The sequence below is a fragment of the Ziziphus jujuba genome, chromosome 2, assembly GCF_031755915.1.
Source record: "Ziziphus jujuba cultivar Dongzao chromosome 2, ASM3175591v1".
NCBI classification, from domain to species: Eukaryota; Viridiplantae; Streptophyta; class Magnoliopsida; order Rosales; family Rhamnaceae; genus Ziziphus; species Ziziphus jujuba.
The window spans coordinates 19,524,304-19,537,917 of NC_083380.1; the positions used below are offsets into that span (position 1 = coordinate 19,524,304).

General features: G+C 56.3%; 44 non-coding genes across 44 annotated transcripts; all 44 read right to left on the reverse strand.

Annotated features, from left to right (window-relative positions):
• Positions 1-177: 177 nt before the first annotated feature.
• LOC132801602 (5S ribosomal RNA) lies at positions 178-296 on the reverse strand. The gene has a single exon (XR_009636722.1). It is a non-coding gene; the product is annotated as a 5S ribosomal RNA (ribosomal RNA).
• Positions 297-485: 189 nt separating this feature from the next.
• Positions 486-604, reverse strand: LOC132801182 (5S ribosomal RNA). Its single transcript, XR_009636298.1, has one exon. It is a non-coding gene; the product is annotated as a 5S ribosomal RNA (ribosomal RNA).
• A 185-nt stretch (positions 605-789) lies between these two features.
• On the reverse strand, positions 790-908 carry LOC132801279 (5S ribosomal RNA). The gene has a single exon (XR_009636395.1). It is a non-coding gene; the product is annotated as a 5S ribosomal RNA (ribosomal RNA).
• A 189-nt stretch (positions 909-1,097) lies between these two features.
• On the reverse strand, positions 1,098-1,216 carry LOC132801911 (5S ribosomal RNA). Its single transcript, XR_009637032.1, has one exon. It is a non-coding gene; the product is annotated as a 5S ribosomal RNA (ribosomal RNA).
• Positions 1,217-1,404: 188 nt separating this feature from the next.
• On the reverse strand, positions 1,405-1,523 carry LOC132801185 (5S ribosomal RNA). The gene has a single exon (XR_009636300.1). It is a non-coding gene; the product is annotated as a 5S ribosomal RNA (ribosomal RNA).
• Positions 1,524-1,712: 189 nt separating this feature from the next.
• On the reverse strand, positions 1,713-1,831 carry LOC132800850 (5S ribosomal RNA). Its single transcript, XR_009635966.1, has one exon. It is a non-coding gene; the product is annotated as a 5S ribosomal RNA (ribosomal RNA).
• Positions 1,832-2,020: 189 nt separating this feature from the next.
• LOC132801929 (5S ribosomal RNA) lies at positions 2,021-2,139 on the reverse strand. The gene has a single exon (XR_009637050.1). It is a non-coding gene; the product is annotated as a 5S ribosomal RNA (ribosomal RNA).
• A 187-nt stretch (positions 2,140-2,326) lies between these two features.
• On the reverse strand, positions 2,327-2,445 carry LOC132801896 (5S ribosomal RNA). Its single transcript, XR_009637017.1, has one exon. It is a non-coding gene; the product is annotated as a 5S ribosomal RNA (ribosomal RNA).
• A 187-nt stretch (positions 2,446-2,632) lies between these two features.
• Positions 2,633-2,751, reverse strand: LOC132802080 (5S ribosomal RNA). The gene has a single exon (XR_009637201.1). It is a non-coding gene; the product is annotated as a 5S ribosomal RNA (ribosomal RNA).
• Positions 2,752-2,940: 189 nt separating this feature from the next.
• On the reverse strand, positions 2,941-3,059 carry LOC132801603 (5S ribosomal RNA). Its single transcript, XR_009636723.1, has one exon. It is a non-coding gene; the product is annotated as a 5S ribosomal RNA (ribosomal RNA).
• A 187-nt stretch (positions 3,060-3,246) lies between these two features.
• Positions 3,247-3,365, reverse strand: LOC132801749 (5S ribosomal RNA). Its single transcript, XR_009636868.1, has one exon. It is a non-coding gene; the product is annotated as a 5S ribosomal RNA (ribosomal RNA).
• A 187-nt stretch (positions 3,366-3,552) lies between these two features.
• On the reverse strand, positions 3,553-3,671 carry LOC132801186 (5S ribosomal RNA). The gene has a single exon (XR_009636301.1). It is a non-coding gene; the product is annotated as a 5S ribosomal RNA (ribosomal RNA).
• Positions 3,672-3,861: 190 nt separating this feature from the next.
• On the reverse strand, positions 3,862-3,980 carry LOC132800851 (5S ribosomal RNA). The gene has a single exon (XR_009635967.1). It is a non-coding gene; the product is annotated as a 5S ribosomal RNA (ribosomal RNA).
• A 189-nt stretch (positions 3,981-4,169) lies between these two features.
• LOC132800852 (5S ribosomal RNA) lies at positions 4,170-4,288 on the reverse strand. Its single transcript, XR_009635968.1, has one exon. It is a non-coding gene; the product is annotated as a 5S ribosomal RNA (ribosomal RNA).
• A 188-nt stretch (positions 4,289-4,476) lies between these two features.
• LOC132801898 (5S ribosomal RNA) lies at positions 4,477-4,595 on the reverse strand. The gene has a single exon (XR_009637019.1). It is a non-coding gene; the product is annotated as a 5S ribosomal RNA (ribosomal RNA).
• Positions 4,596-4,783: 188 nt separating this feature from the next.
• Positions 4,784-4,902, reverse strand: LOC132801750 (5S ribosomal RNA). The gene has a single exon (XR_009636869.1). It is a non-coding gene; the product is annotated as a 5S ribosomal RNA (ribosomal RNA).
• A 189-nt stretch (positions 4,903-5,091) lies between these two features.
• On the reverse strand, positions 5,092-5,210 carry LOC132801604 (5S ribosomal RNA). Its single transcript, XR_009636724.1, has one exon. It is a non-coding gene; the product is annotated as a 5S ribosomal RNA (ribosomal RNA).
• A 190-nt stretch (positions 5,211-5,400) lies between these two features.
• LOC132801811 (5S ribosomal RNA) lies at positions 5,401-5,519 on the reverse strand. Its single transcript, XR_009636932.1, has one exon. It is a non-coding gene; the product is annotated as a 5S ribosomal RNA (ribosomal RNA).
• Positions 5,520-5,706: 187 nt separating this feature from the next.
• Positions 5,707-5,825, reverse strand: LOC132802081 (5S ribosomal RNA). The gene has a single exon (XR_009637202.1). It is a non-coding gene; the product is annotated as a 5S ribosomal RNA (ribosomal RNA).
• Positions 5,826-6,014: 189 nt separating this feature from the next.
• Positions 6,015-6,133, reverse strand: LOC132801605 (5S ribosomal RNA). The gene has a single exon (XR_009636725.1). It is a non-coding gene; the product is annotated as a 5S ribosomal RNA (ribosomal RNA).
• Positions 6,134-6,319: 186 nt separating this feature from the next.
• Positions 6,320-6,438, reverse strand: LOC132801751 (5S ribosomal RNA). Its single transcript, XR_009636870.1, has one exon. It is a non-coding gene; the product is annotated as a 5S ribosomal RNA (ribosomal RNA).
• Positions 6,439-6,624: 186 nt separating this feature from the next.
• LOC132801910 (5S ribosomal RNA) lies at positions 6,625-6,743 on the reverse strand. The gene has a single exon (XR_009637031.1). It is a non-coding gene; the product is annotated as a 5S ribosomal RNA (ribosomal RNA).
• A 187-nt stretch (positions 6,744-6,930) lies between these two features.
• On the reverse strand, positions 6,931-7,049 carry LOC132801187 (5S ribosomal RNA). Its single transcript, XR_009636302.1, has one exon. It is a non-coding gene; the product is annotated as a 5S ribosomal RNA (ribosomal RNA).
• A 189-nt stretch (positions 7,050-7,238) lies between these two features.
• On the reverse strand, positions 7,239-7,357 carry LOC132800853 (5S ribosomal RNA). Its single transcript, XR_009635969.1, has one exon. It is a non-coding gene; the product is annotated as a 5S ribosomal RNA (ribosomal RNA).
• A 188-nt stretch (positions 7,358-7,545) lies between these two features.
• LOC132801899 (5S ribosomal RNA) lies at positions 7,546-7,664 on the reverse strand. Its single transcript, XR_009637020.1, has one exon. It is a non-coding gene; the product is annotated as a 5S ribosomal RNA (ribosomal RNA).
• A 188-nt stretch (positions 7,665-7,852) lies between these two features.
• Positions 7,853-7,971, reverse strand: LOC132801753 (5S ribosomal RNA). The gene has a single exon (XR_009636873.1). It is a non-coding gene; the product is annotated as a 5S ribosomal RNA (ribosomal RNA).
• A 189-nt stretch (positions 7,972-8,160) lies between these two features.
• Positions 8,161-8,279, reverse strand: LOC132801606 (5S ribosomal RNA). The gene has a single exon (XR_009636726.1). It is a non-coding gene; the product is annotated as a 5S ribosomal RNA (ribosomal RNA).
• A 189-nt stretch (positions 8,280-8,468) lies between these two features.
• Positions 8,469-8,587, reverse strand: LOC132801188 (5S ribosomal RNA). The gene has a single exon (XR_009636303.1). It is a non-coding gene; the product is annotated as a 5S ribosomal RNA (ribosomal RNA).
• Positions 8,588-8,772: 185 nt separating this feature from the next.
• On the reverse strand, positions 8,773-8,891 carry LOC132801280 (5S ribosomal RNA). The gene has a single exon (XR_009636396.1). It is a non-coding gene; the product is annotated as a 5S ribosomal RNA (ribosomal RNA).
• Positions 8,892-9,080: 189 nt separating this feature from the next.
• LOC132801912 (5S ribosomal RNA) lies at positions 9,081-9,199 on the reverse strand. Its single transcript, XR_009637033.1, has one exon. It is a non-coding gene; the product is annotated as a 5S ribosomal RNA (ribosomal RNA).
• A 188-nt stretch (positions 9,200-9,387) lies between these two features.
• On the reverse strand, positions 9,388-9,506 carry LOC132801189 (5S ribosomal RNA). The gene has a single exon (XR_009636304.1). It is a non-coding gene; the product is annotated as a 5S ribosomal RNA (ribosomal RNA).
• A 189-nt stretch (positions 9,507-9,695) lies between these two features.
• On the reverse strand, positions 9,696-9,814 carry LOC132800854 (5S ribosomal RNA). Its single transcript, XR_009635970.1, has one exon. It is a non-coding gene; the product is annotated as a 5S ribosomal RNA (ribosomal RNA).
• A 189-nt stretch (positions 9,815-10,003) lies between these two features.
• LOC132801931 (5S ribosomal RNA) lies at positions 10,004-10,122 on the reverse strand. The gene has a single exon (XR_009637052.1). It is a non-coding gene; the product is annotated as a 5S ribosomal RNA (ribosomal RNA).
• A 187-nt stretch (positions 10,123-10,309) lies between these two features.
• On the reverse strand, positions 10,310-10,428 carry LOC132801900 (5S ribosomal RNA). The gene has a single exon (XR_009637021.1). It is a non-coding gene; the product is annotated as a 5S ribosomal RNA (ribosomal RNA).
• A 187-nt stretch (positions 10,429-10,615) lies between these two features.
• Positions 10,616-10,734, reverse strand: LOC132802082 (5S ribosomal RNA). Its single transcript, XR_009637203.1, has one exon. It is a non-coding gene; the product is annotated as a 5S ribosomal RNA (ribosomal RNA).
• A 189-nt stretch (positions 10,735-10,923) lies between these two features.
• On the reverse strand, positions 10,924-11,042 carry LOC132801608 (5S ribosomal RNA). The gene has a single exon (XR_009636728.1). It is a non-coding gene; the product is annotated as a 5S ribosomal RNA (ribosomal RNA).
• A 187-nt stretch (positions 11,043-11,229) lies between these two features.
• Positions 11,230-11,348, reverse strand: LOC132801754 (5S ribosomal RNA). The gene has a single exon (XR_009636874.1). It is a non-coding gene; the product is annotated as a 5S ribosomal RNA (ribosomal RNA).
• A 187-nt stretch (positions 11,349-11,535) lies between these two features.
• On the reverse strand, positions 11,536-11,654 carry LOC132801190 (5S ribosomal RNA). The gene has a single exon (XR_009636306.1). It is a non-coding gene; the product is annotated as a 5S ribosomal RNA (ribosomal RNA).
• A 190-nt stretch (positions 11,655-11,844) lies between these two features.
• LOC132800855 (5S ribosomal RNA) lies at positions 11,845-11,963 on the reverse strand. Its single transcript, XR_009635971.1, has one exon. It is a non-coding gene; the product is annotated as a 5S ribosomal RNA (ribosomal RNA).
• Positions 11,964-12,152: 189 nt separating this feature from the next.
• On the reverse strand, positions 12,153-12,271 carry LOC132800856 (5S ribosomal RNA). Its single transcript, XR_009635972.1, has one exon. It is a non-coding gene; the product is annotated as a 5S ribosomal RNA (ribosomal RNA).
• Positions 12,272-12,459: 188 nt separating this feature from the next.
• Positions 12,460-12,578, reverse strand: LOC132801901 (5S ribosomal RNA). Its single transcript, XR_009637022.1, has one exon. It is a non-coding gene; the product is annotated as a 5S ribosomal RNA (ribosomal RNA).
• A 188-nt stretch (positions 12,579-12,766) lies between these two features.
• Positions 12,767-12,885, reverse strand: LOC132801755 (5S ribosomal RNA). Its single transcript, XR_009636875.1, has one exon. It is a non-coding gene; the product is annotated as a 5S ribosomal RNA (ribosomal RNA).
• A 189-nt stretch (positions 12,886-13,074) lies between these two features.
• On the reverse strand, positions 13,075-13,193 carry LOC132801609 (5S ribosomal RNA). The gene has a single exon (XR_009636729.1). It is a non-coding gene; the product is annotated as a 5S ribosomal RNA (ribosomal RNA).
• Positions 13,194-13,383: 190 nt separating this feature from the next.
• LOC132801812 (5S ribosomal RNA) lies at positions 13,384-13,502 on the reverse strand. Its single transcript, XR_009636933.1, has one exon. It is a non-coding gene; the product is annotated as a 5S ribosomal RNA (ribosomal RNA).
• Positions 13,503-13,614: the final 112 nt, after the last annotated feature.

Sequence of the window (13,614 nt, forward strand, 5' to 3'; positions counted from 1 at the left end):
CTAAAGAATGGATATAAGGAAAAGAAGCAGCGCAGCAGGTCCGCATGCGTTCGGCGCGATCCGGGCAGCGGCATCGACGCACCGGCCCACCGAGCGAGTTCCCTCGGTCGGGCCGGGAGAAAAGGGAAACTCCGAGGGTGAAAGGCGCGGGGAAAGAGAGGAAAAAAAAAAAAAAAAGGGGTGCAACACGAGGACTTCCCAGGAGGTCACCCATCCTAGTACTACTCTCGCCCAAGCACGCTTAACTTCGAAGTTCTGATGGGATCCGGTGCATTAGTGCTGGTATGATCGCACCCCACATGGTGATGCTAAAGAATGGATATAAGGAAAAGAAGCAGCGCAGCAGGTCCGCATGCGTTCGGCGCGATCCGGGCAGCGGCATCGACGCACCGGCCCACCGAGCGAGTTCCCTCGGTCGGGCTGGGAGAAAAGGGAAACTCCGAGGGTGAAAGGCGCGGGGAAAGAGAGGAAAAAAAAAAAAAAAAAGGGTGCAACACGAGGACTTCCCAGGAGGTCACCCATCCTAGTACTACTCTCGCCCAAGCACGCTTAACTTCGGAGTTCTGATGGGATCCGGTGCATTAGTGCTGGTATGATCGCACCCGACATGGTGATGCTAAAGAATGGATATAAGGAAAAGAAGCAGCGCAGCAGGTCCGCAGGCGTTCGGCGCGATCCGGGCAGCGGCATCGACGCACCGGCCCACCGAGCGAGTTCCCTCGGTCGGGCCGGGAGAAAAGGGAAACTCCGAGGGTGAAAGGCGCGGGGAAAGAGAGGAAAAAAAAAAAATGGGTGCAACACGAGGACTTCCCAGGAGGTCACCCATCCTAGTACTACTCTCGCCCAAGCACGCTTAACTTCGGAGTTCTGATGGGATCCGGTGCATTAGTGCTGGTATGATCGCACCCGACATGGTGATGCTAAAGAATGGATATAAGGAAAAGAAGCAGCGCAGCAGGTCCGCATGCGTTCGGCGCGATCCGGGCAGCGGCATCGACGCACCGGCCCACCGAGCGAGTTCCCTCGGTCGGGCCGGGAGAAAAGGGAAACTCCGAGGGTGAAAGGCGCGGGGAAAGAGAGGAAAAAAAAAAAAAAAAGGGGTGCAACACGAGGACTTCCCAGGAGGTCACCCATCCTAGTACTACTCTCGCCTAAGCACGCTTAACTTCGGAGTTCTGATGGGATCCGGTGCATTAGTGCTGGTATGATCACACCCGACATGGTGATGCTAAAGAATGGATATAAGGAAAAGAAGCAGCGCAGCAGGTCCGCAGGCGTTCGGCGCGATCCGGGCAGCGGCATCGACGCACCGGCCCACCGAGCGAGTTCCCTCGGTCGGGCCGGGAGAAAAGGGAAACTCCGAGGGTGAAAGGCGCGGGGAAAGAGAGGAAAAAAAAAAAAAAAAGGGTGCAACACGAGGACTTCCCAGGAGGTCACCCATCCTAGTACTACTCTCGCCCAAGCACGCTTAACTTCGGAGTTCTGATGGGATCCGGTGCATTAGTGCTGGTATGATCGCACCCGACATGGTGATGCTAAAGAATGGATATAAGGAAAAGAAGCAGCGCAGCAGGTCCGCATGCGTTCGGCGCGATCCGGGCAGCGGCATCGACGCACCGGCCCACCGAGCGAGTTCCCTCGGTCGGGCCGGGAGAAAAGGGAAACTCCGAGGGTGAAAGGCGCGGGGAAAGAGAGGAAAAAAAAAAAAAAAAGGGGTGCAACACGAGGACTTCCCAGGAGGTCACCCATCCTAGTACTACTCTCGCCCAAGCACGCTTAACTTCGGAGTTCTGATGGGATCCGGTGCATTAGTGCTGGTATGATCGCACCCGATATGGTGATGCTAAAGAATGGATATAAGGAAAAGAAGCAGCGCAGCAGGTCCGCATGCGTTCGGCGCGATCCGGGCAGCGGCATCGACGCACCGGCCCACCGAGCGAGTTCCCTCGGTCGGGACGGGAGAAAAGGGAAACTCCGAGGGTGAAAGGCGCGGGGAAAGAGAGGAAAAAAAAAAAAAAAAGGGGTTCAACACGAGGACTTCCCAGGAGGTCACCCATCCTAGTACTACTCTCGCCCAAGCACGCTTAACTTCGGAGTTCTGATGGGATCCGGTGCATTAGTGCTGGTATGATCGCACCCGACATGGTGATGCTAAAGAATGGATATAAGGAAAAGAAGCAGCGCAGCAGGTCCGCAGGCGTTCGGCGCGATCCGGGCAGCGGCATCGACGCACCGGCCCACCGAGCGAGTTCCCTCGGTCGGGCCGGGAGAAAATGGAAACTCCGAGGGTGAAAGGCGCGGGGAAAGAGAGGAAAAAAAAAAAAAAAGGGTGCAACACGAGGACTTCCAAGGAGGTCACCCATCCTAGTACTACTCTCGCCCAAGCACGCTTAACTTCGGAGTTCTGATGGGATCCGGTGAATTAGTGCTGGTATGATCGCACCCGACATGGTGATGCTAAAGAATGGATATAAGGAAAAGAAGCAGCGCAGCAGGTCCGCAGGCGTTCGGCGCGATCCGGGCAGCGGCATCGACGCACCGGCCCACCGAGCGAGTTCCCTCGGTCGGGCCGGGAGAAAAGGGAAACTCCGAGGGTGAAAGGCGCGGGCAAAGAGAGGAAAAAAAAAAAAAAAGGGTGCAACACGAGGACTTCCCAGGAGGTCACCCATCCTTGTACTACTCTCGCCCAAGCACGCTTAACTTCGGAGTTCTGATGGGATCCGGTGCATTATTGCTGGTATGATCGCACCCCACATGGTGATGCTAAAGAATGGATATAAGGAAAAGAAGCAGCGGAGCAGGTCCGCATGCGTTCGGCGCGATCCGGGCAGCGGCATCGACCCACCGGCCCACCGAGCGAGTTCCCTCGGTCGGGCCGGGAGAAAAGGGAAACTCCGAGGGTGAAAGGCGCGGGGAAAGAGAGGAAAAAAAAAAAAAAAAGGGGTGCAACACGAGGACTTCCCAGGAGGTCACCCATCCTAGTACTACTCTCGCCCAAGCACGCTTAACTTCGAAGTTCTGATGGGATCCGGTGCATTAGTGCTGGTATGATCGCACCCCACATGGTGATGCTAAAGAATGGATATAAGGAAAAGAAGCAGCGCAGCAGGTCCGCATGCGTTCGGCGCGATCCGGGCAGCGGCATCGACGCACCGGCCCACCGAGCGAGTTCCCTCGGTCGGGCCGGGAGAAAAGGGAAACTCCGAGGGTGAAAGGCGCGGGCAAAGAGAGGAAAAAAAAAAAAAAAGGGTGCAACACGAGGACTTCCCAGGAGGTCACCCATCCTTGTACTACTCTCGCCCAAGCACGCTTAACTTCGGAGTTCTGATGGGATCCGGTGCATTAGTGCTGGTATGATCGCACCCGACATGGTGATGCTAAAGAATGGATATAAGGAAAAGAAGCAGCGCAGCAGGTCCGCAGGCGTTCGGCGCGATCCGGGCAGCGGCATCGACGCACCGGCCCACCGAGCGAGTTCCCTCGGTCGGGCCGGGAGAAAAGGGAAACTCCGAGGGTGAAAGGCGCGGGGAAAGAGAGGAAAAAAAAAAAAAAAGGGTGCAACACGAGGACTTCCCAGGAGGTCACCCATCCTAGTACTACTCTCGCCCAAGCACGCTTAACTTCGGAGTTCTGATGGGATCCGGTGCATTAGTGCTGGTATGATCGCACCCGACATGGTGATGCTAAAGAATGGATATAAGGAAAAGAAGCAGCGCAGCAGGTCCGCATGCGTTCGGCGCGATCCGGGCAGCGGCATCGACGCACCGGCCCACCGAGCGAGTTCCCTCGGTCGGGCTGGGAGAAAAGGGAAACTCCGAGGGTGAAAGGCGCGGGGAAAGAGAGGAAAAAAAAAAAAAAAAAGGGGTGCAACACGAGGACTTCCCAGGAGGTCACCCATCCTAGTACTACTCTCGCCCAAGCACGCTTAACTTCGGAGTTCTGATGGGATCCGGTGCATTAGTGCTGGTATGATCGCACCCGACATGGTGATGCTAAAGAATGGATATAAGGAAAAGAAGCAGCGCAGCAGGTCCGCAGGCGTTCGGCGCGATCCGGGCAGCGGCATCGACGCACCGGCCCACCGAGCGAGTTCCCTCGGTCGGGCCGGGAGAAAAGGGAAACTCCGAGGGTGAAAGGCGCGGGGAAAGAGAGGAAAAAAAAAAAAAAAAGGGGTGCAACACGAGGACTTCCCAGGAGGTCACCCATCCTAGTACTACTCTCGCCCAAGCACGCTTAACTTCGGAGTTCTGATGGGATCCGGTGCATTAGTGCTGGTATGATCGCACCCGACATGGTGATGCTAAAGAATGGATATAAGGAAAAGAAGCAGCGCAGCAGGTCCGCAGGCGTTCGGCGCGATCCGGGCAGCGGCATCGACGCACCGGCCCACCGAGCGAGTTCCCTCGGTCGGGCCGGGAGAAAAGGGAAACTCCGAGGGTGAAAGGCGCGGGGAAAGAGAGGAAAAAAAAAAAAAAAAGGGTGCAACACGAGGACTTCCAAGGAGGTCACCCATCCTAGTACTACTCTCGCCCAAGCACGCTTAACTTCGGAGTTCTGATGGGATCCGGTGAATTAGTGCTGGTATGATCGCACCCGACATGGTGATGCTAAAGAATGGATATAAGGAAAAGAAGCAGCGCAGCAGGTCCGCAGGCGTTCGGCGCGATCCGGGCAGCGGCATCGACGCACCGGCCCACCGAGCGAGTTCCCTCGGTCGGGCCGGGAGAAAAGGGAAACTCCGAGGGTGAAAGGCGCGGGCAAAGAGAGGAAAAAAAAAAAAAAAAGGGTGCAACACGAGGACTTCCCAGGAGGTCACCCATCCTTGTACTACTCTCGCCCAAGCACGCTTAACTTCGGAGTTCTGATGGGATCCGGTGCATTAGTGCTGGTATGATCGCACCCCACATGGTGATGCTAAAGAATGGATATAAGGAAAAGAAGCAGCGGAGCAGGTCCGCATGCGTTCGGCGCGATCCGGGCAGCGGCATCGACCCACCGGCCCACCGAGCGAGTTCCCTCGGTCGGGCCGGGAGAAAAGGGAAACTCCGAGGGTGAAAGGCGCGGGGAAAGAGAGGAAAAAAAAAAAAAAAAGGGGTGCAACACGAGGACTTCCCAGGAGGTCACCCATCCTAGTACTACTCTCGCCCAAGCACGCTTAACTTCGAAGTTCTGATGGGATCCGGTGCATTAGTGCTGGTATGATCGCACCCCACATGGTGATGCTAAAGAATGGATATAAGGAAAAGAAGCAGCGCAGCAGGTCCGCATGCGTTCGGCGCGATCCGGGCAGCGGCATCGACGCACCGGCCCACCGAGCGAGTTCCCTCGGTCGGGCTGGGAGAAAAGGGAAACTCCGAGGGTGAAAGGCGCGGGGAAAGAGAGGAAAAAAAAAAAAAAAAAGGGGTGCAACACGAGGACTTCCCAGGAGGTCACCCATCCTAGTACTACTCTCGCCCAAGCACGCTTAACTTCGGAGTTCTGATTGGATCCGGTGCATTAGTGCTGGTATGATCGCACCCGACATGGTGATGCTAAAGAATGGATATAAGGAAAAGAAGCAGCGCAGCAGGTCCGCATGCGTTCGGCGCGATCCGGGCAGCGGCATCGACGCACCGGCCCACCGAGCGAGTTCCCTCGGTCGGGCCGGGAGAAAAGGGAAACTCCGAGGGTGAAAGGCGCGGGCAAAGAGAGGAAAAAAAAAAAAAAAGGGTGCAACACGAGGACTTCCCAGGAGGTCACCCATCCTTGTACTACTCTCGCCCAAGCACGCTTAACTTCGGAGTTCTGATGGGATCCGGTGCATTATTGCTGGTATGATCGCACCCCACATGGTGATGCTAAAGAATGGATATAAGGAAAAGAAGCAGCGGAGCAGGTCCGCATGCGTTCGGCGCGATCCGGGCAGCGGCATCGACCCACCGGCCCACCGAGCGAGTTCCCTCGGTCGGGCCGGGAGAAAAGGGAAACTCCGAGGGTGAAAGGCGCGGGGAAAGAGAGGAAAAAAAAAAAAAAAAGGGGTGCAACACGAGGACTTCCCAGGAGGTCACCCATCCTAGTACTACTCTCGCCCAAGCACGCTTAACTTCGAAGTTCTGATGGGATCCGGTGCATTAGTGCTGGTATGATCGCACCCCACATGGTGATGCTAAAGAATGGATATAAGGAAAAGAAGCAGCGCAGCAGCTCCGCATGCGTTCGGCGCGATCCGGGCAGCGGCATCGACGCACCGGCCCACCGAGCGAGTTCCCTCGGTCGGGCCGGGAGAAAAGGGAAACTCCGAGGGTGAAAGGCGCGGGCAAAGAGAGGAAAAAAAAAAAAAAGGGTGCAACACGAGGACTTCCCAGGAGGTCACCCATCCTTGTACTACTCTCGCCCAAGCACGCTTAACTTCGGAGTTCTGATGGGATCCGGTGCATTAGTGCTGGTATGATCGCACCCGACATGGTGATGCTAAAGAATGGATATAAGGAAAAGAAGCAGCGCAGCAGGTCCGCAGGCGTTCGGCGCGATCCGGGCAGCGGCATCGACGCACCGGCCCACCGAGCGAGTTCCCTCGGTCGGGCCGGGAGAAAAGGGAAACTCCGAGGGTGAAAGGCGCGGGCAAAGAGAGGAAAAAAAAAAAAAAGGGTGCAACACGAGGACTTCCCAGGAGGTCACCCATCCTTGTACTACTCTCGCCCAAGCACGCTTAACTTCGGAGTTCTGATGGGATCCGGTGCATTAGTGCTGGTATGATCACACCCGACATGGTGATGCTAAAGAATGGATATAAGGAAAAGAAGCAGCGCAGCAGGTCCGCAGGCGTTCGGCGCGATCCGGGCAGCGGCATCGACGCACCGGCCCACCGAGCGAGTTCCCTCGGTCGGGCCGGGAGAAAAGGGAAACTCCGAGGGTGAAAGGCGCGGGGAAAGAGAGGAAAAAAAAAAAAAAAGGGTGCAACACGAGGACTTCCCAGGAGGTCACCCATCCTAGTACTACTCTCGCCCAAGCACGCTTAACTTCGGAGTTCTGATGGGATCCGGTGCATTAGTGCTGGTATGATCGCACCCGACATGGTGATGCTAAAGAATGGATATAAGGAAAAGAAGCAGCGCAGCAGGTCCGCATGCGTTCGGCGCGATCCGGGCAGCGGCATCGACGCACCGGCCCACCGAGCGAGTTCCCTCGGTCGGGCCAGGAGAAAAGGGAAACTCCGAGGGTGAAAGGCGCGGGGAAAGAGAGGAAAAAAAAAAAAAAAAGGGGTGCAACACGAGGACTTCCCAGGAGGTCACCCATCCTAGTACTACTCTCGCCCAAGCACGCTTAACTTCGGAGTTCTGATGGGATCCGGTGCATTAGTGCTGGTATGATCGCACCCGACATGGTGATGCTAAAGAATGGATATAAGGAAAAGAAGCAGCGCAGCAGGTCCGCAGGCGTTCGGCGCGATCCGGGCAGCGGCATCGACGCAACGGCCCACCGAGCGAGTTCCCTCGGTCGGGCCGGGAGAAAAGGGAAACTCCGAGGGTGAAAGGCGCGGGGAAAGAGAGGAAAAAAAAAAAAAAAAGGGTGCAACACGAGGACTTCCAAGGAGGTCACCCATCCTAGTACTACTCTCGCCCAAGCACGCTTAACTTCGGAGTTCTGATGGGATCCGGTGAATTAGTGCTGGTATGATCGCACCCGACATGGTGATGCTAAAGAATGGATATAAGGAAAAGAAGCAGCGCAGCAGGTCCGCAGGCGTTCGGCGCGATCCGGGCAGCGGCATCGACGCACCGGCCCACCGAGCGAGTTCCCTCGGTCGGGCCGGGAGAAAAGGGAAACTCCGAGGGTGAAAGGCGCGGGCAAAGAGAGGAAAAAAAAAAAAAAAAGGGTGCAACACGAGGACTTCCCAGGAGGTCACCCATCCTTGTACTACTCTCGCCCAAGCACGCTTAACTTCGGAGTTCTGATGGGATCCGGTGCATTAGTGCTGGTATGATCGCACCCCACATGGTGATGCTAAAGAATGGATATAAGGAAAAGAAGCAGCGGAGCAGGTCCGCATGCGTTCGGCGCGATCCGGGCAGCGGCATCGACCCACCGGCCCACCGAGCGAGTTCCCTCGGTCGGGCCGGGAGAAAAGGGAAACTCCGAGGGTGAAAGGCGCGGGGAAAGAGAGGAAAAAAAAAAAAAAAAGGGGTGCAACACGAGGACTTCCCAGGAGGTCACCCATCCTAGTACTACTCTCGCCCAAGCACGCTTAACTTCGAAGTTCTGATGGGATCCGGTGCATTAGTGCTGGTATGATCGCACCCCACATGGTGATGCTAAAGAATGGATATAAGGAAAAGAAGCAGCGCAGCAGGTCCGCATGCGTTCGGCGCGATCCGGGCAGCGGCATCGACGCACCGGCCCACCGAGCGAGTTCCCTCGGTCGGGCTGGGAGAAAAGGGAAACTCCGAGGGTGAAAGGCGCGGGGAAAGAGAGGAAAAAAAAAAAAAAAAAGGGTGCAACACGAGGACTTCCCAGGAGGTCACCCATCCTAGTACTACTCTCGCCCAAGCACGCTTAACTTCGGAGTTCTGATGGGATCCGGTGCATTAGTGCTGGTATGATCGCACCCGACATGGTGATGCTAAAGAATGGATATAAGGAAAAGAAGCAGCGCAGCAGGTCCGCAGGCGTTCGGCGCGATCCGGGCAGCGGCATCGACGCACCGGCCCACCGAGCGAGTTCCCTCGGTCGGGCCGGGAGAAAAGGGAAACTCCGAGGGTGAAAGGCGCGGGGAAAGAGAGGAAAAAAAAAAAATGGGTGCAACACGAGGACTTCCCAGGAGGTCACCCATCCTAGTACTACTCTCGCCCAAGCACGCTTAACTTCGGAGTTCTGATGGGATCCGGTGCATTAGTGCTGGTATGATCGCACCCGACATGGTGATGCTAAAGAATGGATATAAGGAAAAGAAGCAGCGCAGCAGGTCCGCATGCGTTCGGCGCGATCCGGGCAGCGGCATCGACGCACCGGCCCACCGAGCGAGTTCCCTCGGTCGGGCCGGGAGAAAAGGGAAACTCCGAGGGTGAAAGGCGCGGGGAAAGAGAGGAAAAAAAAAAAAAAAAGGGGTGCAACACGAGGACTTCCCAGGAGGTCACCCATCCTAGTACTACTCTCGCCTAAGCACGCTTAACTTCGGAGTTCTGATGGGATCCGGTGCATTAGTGCTGGTATGATCACACCCGACATGGTGATGCTAAAGAATGGATATAAGGAAAAGAAGCAGCGCAGCAGGTCCGCAGGCGTTCGGCGCGATCCGGGCAGCGGCATCGACGCACCGGCCCACCGAGCGAGTTCCCTCGGTCGGGCCGGGAGAAAAGGGAAACTCCGAGGGTGAAAGGCGCGGGGAAAGAGAGGAAAAAAAAAAAAAAAAGGGTGCAACACGAGGACTTCCCAGGAGGTCACCCATCCTAGTACTACTCTCGCCCAAGCACGCTTAACTTCGGAGTTCTGATGGGATCCGGTGCATTAGTGCTGGTATGATCGCACCCGACATGGTGATGCTAAAGAATGGATATAAGGAAAAGAAGCAGCGCAGCAGGTCCGCATGCGTTCGGCGCGATCCGGGCAGCGGCATCGACGCACCGGCCCACCGAGCGAGTTCCCTCGGTCGGGCCGGGAGAAAAGGGAAACTCCGAGGGTGAAAGGCGCGGGGAAAGAGAGGAAAAAAAAAAAAAAAAGGGGTGCAACACGAGGACTTCCCAGGAGGTCACCCATCCTAGTACTACTCTCGCCCAAGCACGCTTAACTTCGGAGTTCTGATGGGATCCGGTGCATTAGTGCTGGTATGATCGCACCCGATATGGTGATGCTAAAGAATGGATATAAGGAAAAGAAGCAGCGCAGCAGGTCCGCATGCGTTCGGCGCGATCCGGGCAGCGGCATCGACGCACCGGCCCACCGAGCGAGTTCCCTCGGTCGGGACGGGAGAAAAGGGAAACTCCGAGGGTGAAAGGCGCGGGGAAAGAGAGGAAAAAAAAAAAAAAAAGGGGTTCAACACGAGGACTTCCCAGGAGGTCACCCATCCTAGTACTACTCTCGCCCAAGCACGCTTAACTTCGGAGTTCTGATGGGATCCGGTGCATTAGTGCTGGTATGATCGCACCCGACATGGTGATGCTAAAGAATGGATATAAGGAAAAGAAGCAGCGCAGCAGGTCCGCAGGCGTTCGGCGCGATCCGGGCAGCGGCATCGACGCACCGGCCCACCGAGCGAGTTCCCTCGGTCGGGCCGGGAGAAAATGGAAACTCCGAGGGTGAAAGGCGCGGGGAAAGAGAGGAAAAAAAAAAAAAAAGGGTGCAACACGAGGACTTCCAAGGAGGTCACCCATCCTAGTACTACTCTCGCCCAAGCACGCTTAACTTCGGAGTTCTGATGGGATCCGGTGAATTAGTGCTGGTATGATCGCACCCGACATGGTGATGCTAAAGAATGGATATAAGGAAAAGAAGCAGCGCAGCAGGTCCGCAGGCGTTCGGCGCGATCCGGGCAGCGGCATCGACGCACCGGCCCACCGAGCGAGTTCCCTCGGTCGGGCCGGGAGAAAAGGGAAACTCCGAGGGTGAAAGGCGCGGGCAAAGAGAGGAAAAAAAAAAAAAAAGGGTGCAACACGAGGACTTCCCAGGAGGTCACCCATCCTTGTACTACTCTCGCCCAAGCACGCTTAACTTCGGAGTTCTGATGGGATCCGGTGCATTATTGCTGGTATGATCGCACCCCACATGGTGATGCTAAAGAATGGATATAAGGAAAAGAAGCAGCGGAGCAGGTCCGCATGCGTTCGGCGCGATCCGGGCAGCGGCATCGACCCACCGGCCCACCGAGCGAGTTCCCTCGGTCGGGCCGGGAGAAAAGGGAAACTCCGAGGGTGAAAGGCGCGGGGAAAGAGAGGAAAAAAAAAAAAAAAAGGGGTGCAACACGAGGACTTCCCAGGAGGTCACCCATCCTAGTACTACTCTCGCCCAAGCACGCTTAACTTCGAAGTTCTGATGGGATCCGGTGCATTAGTGCTGGTATGATCGCACCCCACATGGTGATGCTAAAGAATGGATATAAGGAAAAGAAGCAGCGCAGCAGGTCCGCATGCGTTCGGCGCGATCCGGGCAGCGGCATCGACGCACCGGCCCACCGAGCGAGTTCCCTCGGTCGGGCCGGGAGAAAAGGGAAACTCCGAGGGTGAAAGGCGCGGGCAAAGAGAGGAAAAAAAAAAAAAAAGGGTGCAACACGAGGACTTCCCAGGAGGTCACCCATCCTTGTACTACTCTCGCCCAAGCACGCTTAACTTCGGAGTTCTGATGGGATCCGGTGCATTAGTGCTGGTATGATCGCACCCGACATGGTGATGCTAAAGAATGGATATAAGGAAAAGAAGCAGCGCAGCAGGTCCGCAGGCGTTCGGCGCGATCCGGGCAGCGGCATCGACGCACCGGCCCACCGAGCGAGTTCCCTCGGTCGGGCCGGGAGAAAAGGGAAACTCCGAGGGTGAAAGGCGCGGGGAAAGAGAGGAAAAAAAAAAAAAAAGGGTGCAACACGAGGACTTCCCAGGAGGTCACCCATCCTAGTACTACTCTCGCCCAAGCACGCTTAACTTCGGAGTTCTGATGGGATCCGGTGCATTAGTGCTGGTATGATCGCACCCGACATGGTGATGCTAAAGAATGGATATAAGGAAAAGAAGCAGCGCAGCAGGTCCGCATGCGTTCGGCGCGATCCGGGCAGCGGCATCGACGCACCGGCCCACCGAGCGAGTTCCCTCGGTCGGGCTGGGAGAAAAGGGAAACTCCGAGGGTGAAAGGCGCGGGGAAAGAGAGGAAAAAAAAAAAAAAAAAGGGGTGCAACACGAGGACTTCCCAGGAGGTCACCCATCCTAGTACTACTCTCGCCCAAGCACGCTTAACTTCGGAGTTCTGATGGGATCCGGTGCATTAGTGCTGGTATGATCGCACCCGACATGGTGATGCTAAAGAATGGATATAAGGAAAAGAAGCAGCGCAGCAGGTCCGCAGGCGTTCGGCGCGATCCGGGCAGCGGCATCGACGCACCGGCCCACCGAGCGAGTTCCCTCGGTCGGGCCGGGAGAAAAGGGAAACTCCGAGGGTGAAAGGCGCGGGGAAAGAGAGGAAAAAAAAAAAAAAAAGGGGTGCAACACGAGGACTTCCCAGGAGGTCACCCATCCTAGTACTACTCTCGCCCAAGCACGCTTAACTTCGGAGTTCTGATGGGATCCGGTGCATTAGTGCTGGTATGATCGCACCCGACATGGTGATGCTAAAGAATGGATATAAGGAAAAGAAGCAGCGCAGCAGGTCCGCAGGCGTTCGGCGCGATCCGGGCAGCGGCATCGACGCACCGGCCCACCGAGCGAGTTCCCTCGGTCGGGCCGGGAGAAAAGGGAAACTCCGAGGGTGAAAGGCGCGGGGAAAGAGAGGAAAAAAAAAAAAAAAAGGGTGCAACACGAGGACTTCCAAGGAGGTCACCCATCCTAGTACTACTCTCGCCCAAGCACGCTTAACTTCGGAGTTCTGATGGGATCCGGTGAATTAGTGCTGGTATGATCGCACCCGACATGGTGATGCTAAAGAATGGATATAAGGAAAAGAAGCAGCGCAGCAGGTCCGCAGGCGTTCGGCGCGATCCGGGCAGCGGCATCGACGCACCGGCCCACCGAGCGAGTTCCCTCGGTCGGGCCGGGAGAAAAGGGAAACTCCGAGGGTGAAAGGCGCGGGCAAAGAGAGGAAAAAAAAAAAAAAAAGGGTGCAACACGAGGACTTCCCAGGAGGTCACCCATCCTTGTACTACTCTCGCCCAAGCACGCTTAACTTCGGAGTTCTGATGGGATCCGGTGCATTAGTGCTGGTATGATCGCACCCCACATGGTGATGCTAAAGAATGGATATAAGGAAAAGAAGCAGCGGAGCAGGTCCGCATGCGTTCGGCGCGATCCGGGCAGCGGCATCGACCCACCGGCCCACCGAGCGAGTTCCCTCGGTCGGGCCGGGAGAAAAGGGAAACTCCGAGGGTGAAAGGCGCGGGGAAAGAGAGGAAAAAAAAAAAAAAAAGGGGTGCAACACGAGGACTTCCCAGGAGGTCACCCATCCTAGTACTACTCTCGCCCAAGCACGCTTAACTTCGAAGTTCTGATGGGATCCGGTGCATTAGTGCTGGTATGATCGCACCCCACATGGTGATGCTAAAGAATGGATATAAGGAAAAGAAGCAGCGCAGCAGGTCCGCATGCGTTCGGCGCGATCCGGGCAGCGGCATCGACGCACCGGCCCACCGAGCGAGTTCCCTCGGTCGGGCTGGGAGAAAAGGGAAACTCCGAGGGTGAAAGGCGCGGGGAAAGAGAGGAAAAAAAAAAAAAAAAAGGGGTGCAACACGAGGACTTCCCAGGAGGTCACCCATCCTAGTACTACTCTCGCCCAAGCACGCTTAACTTCGGAGTTCTGATTGGATCCGGTGCATTAGTGCTGGTATGATCGCACCCGACATGGTGATGCTAAAGAATGGATATAAGGAAAAGAAGCAGCGCAGCAGGTCCGCATGCGTTCGGCGCGATCCGGGCAGCGGCATCGACGCACCGGCCCACCGAGCGAGTT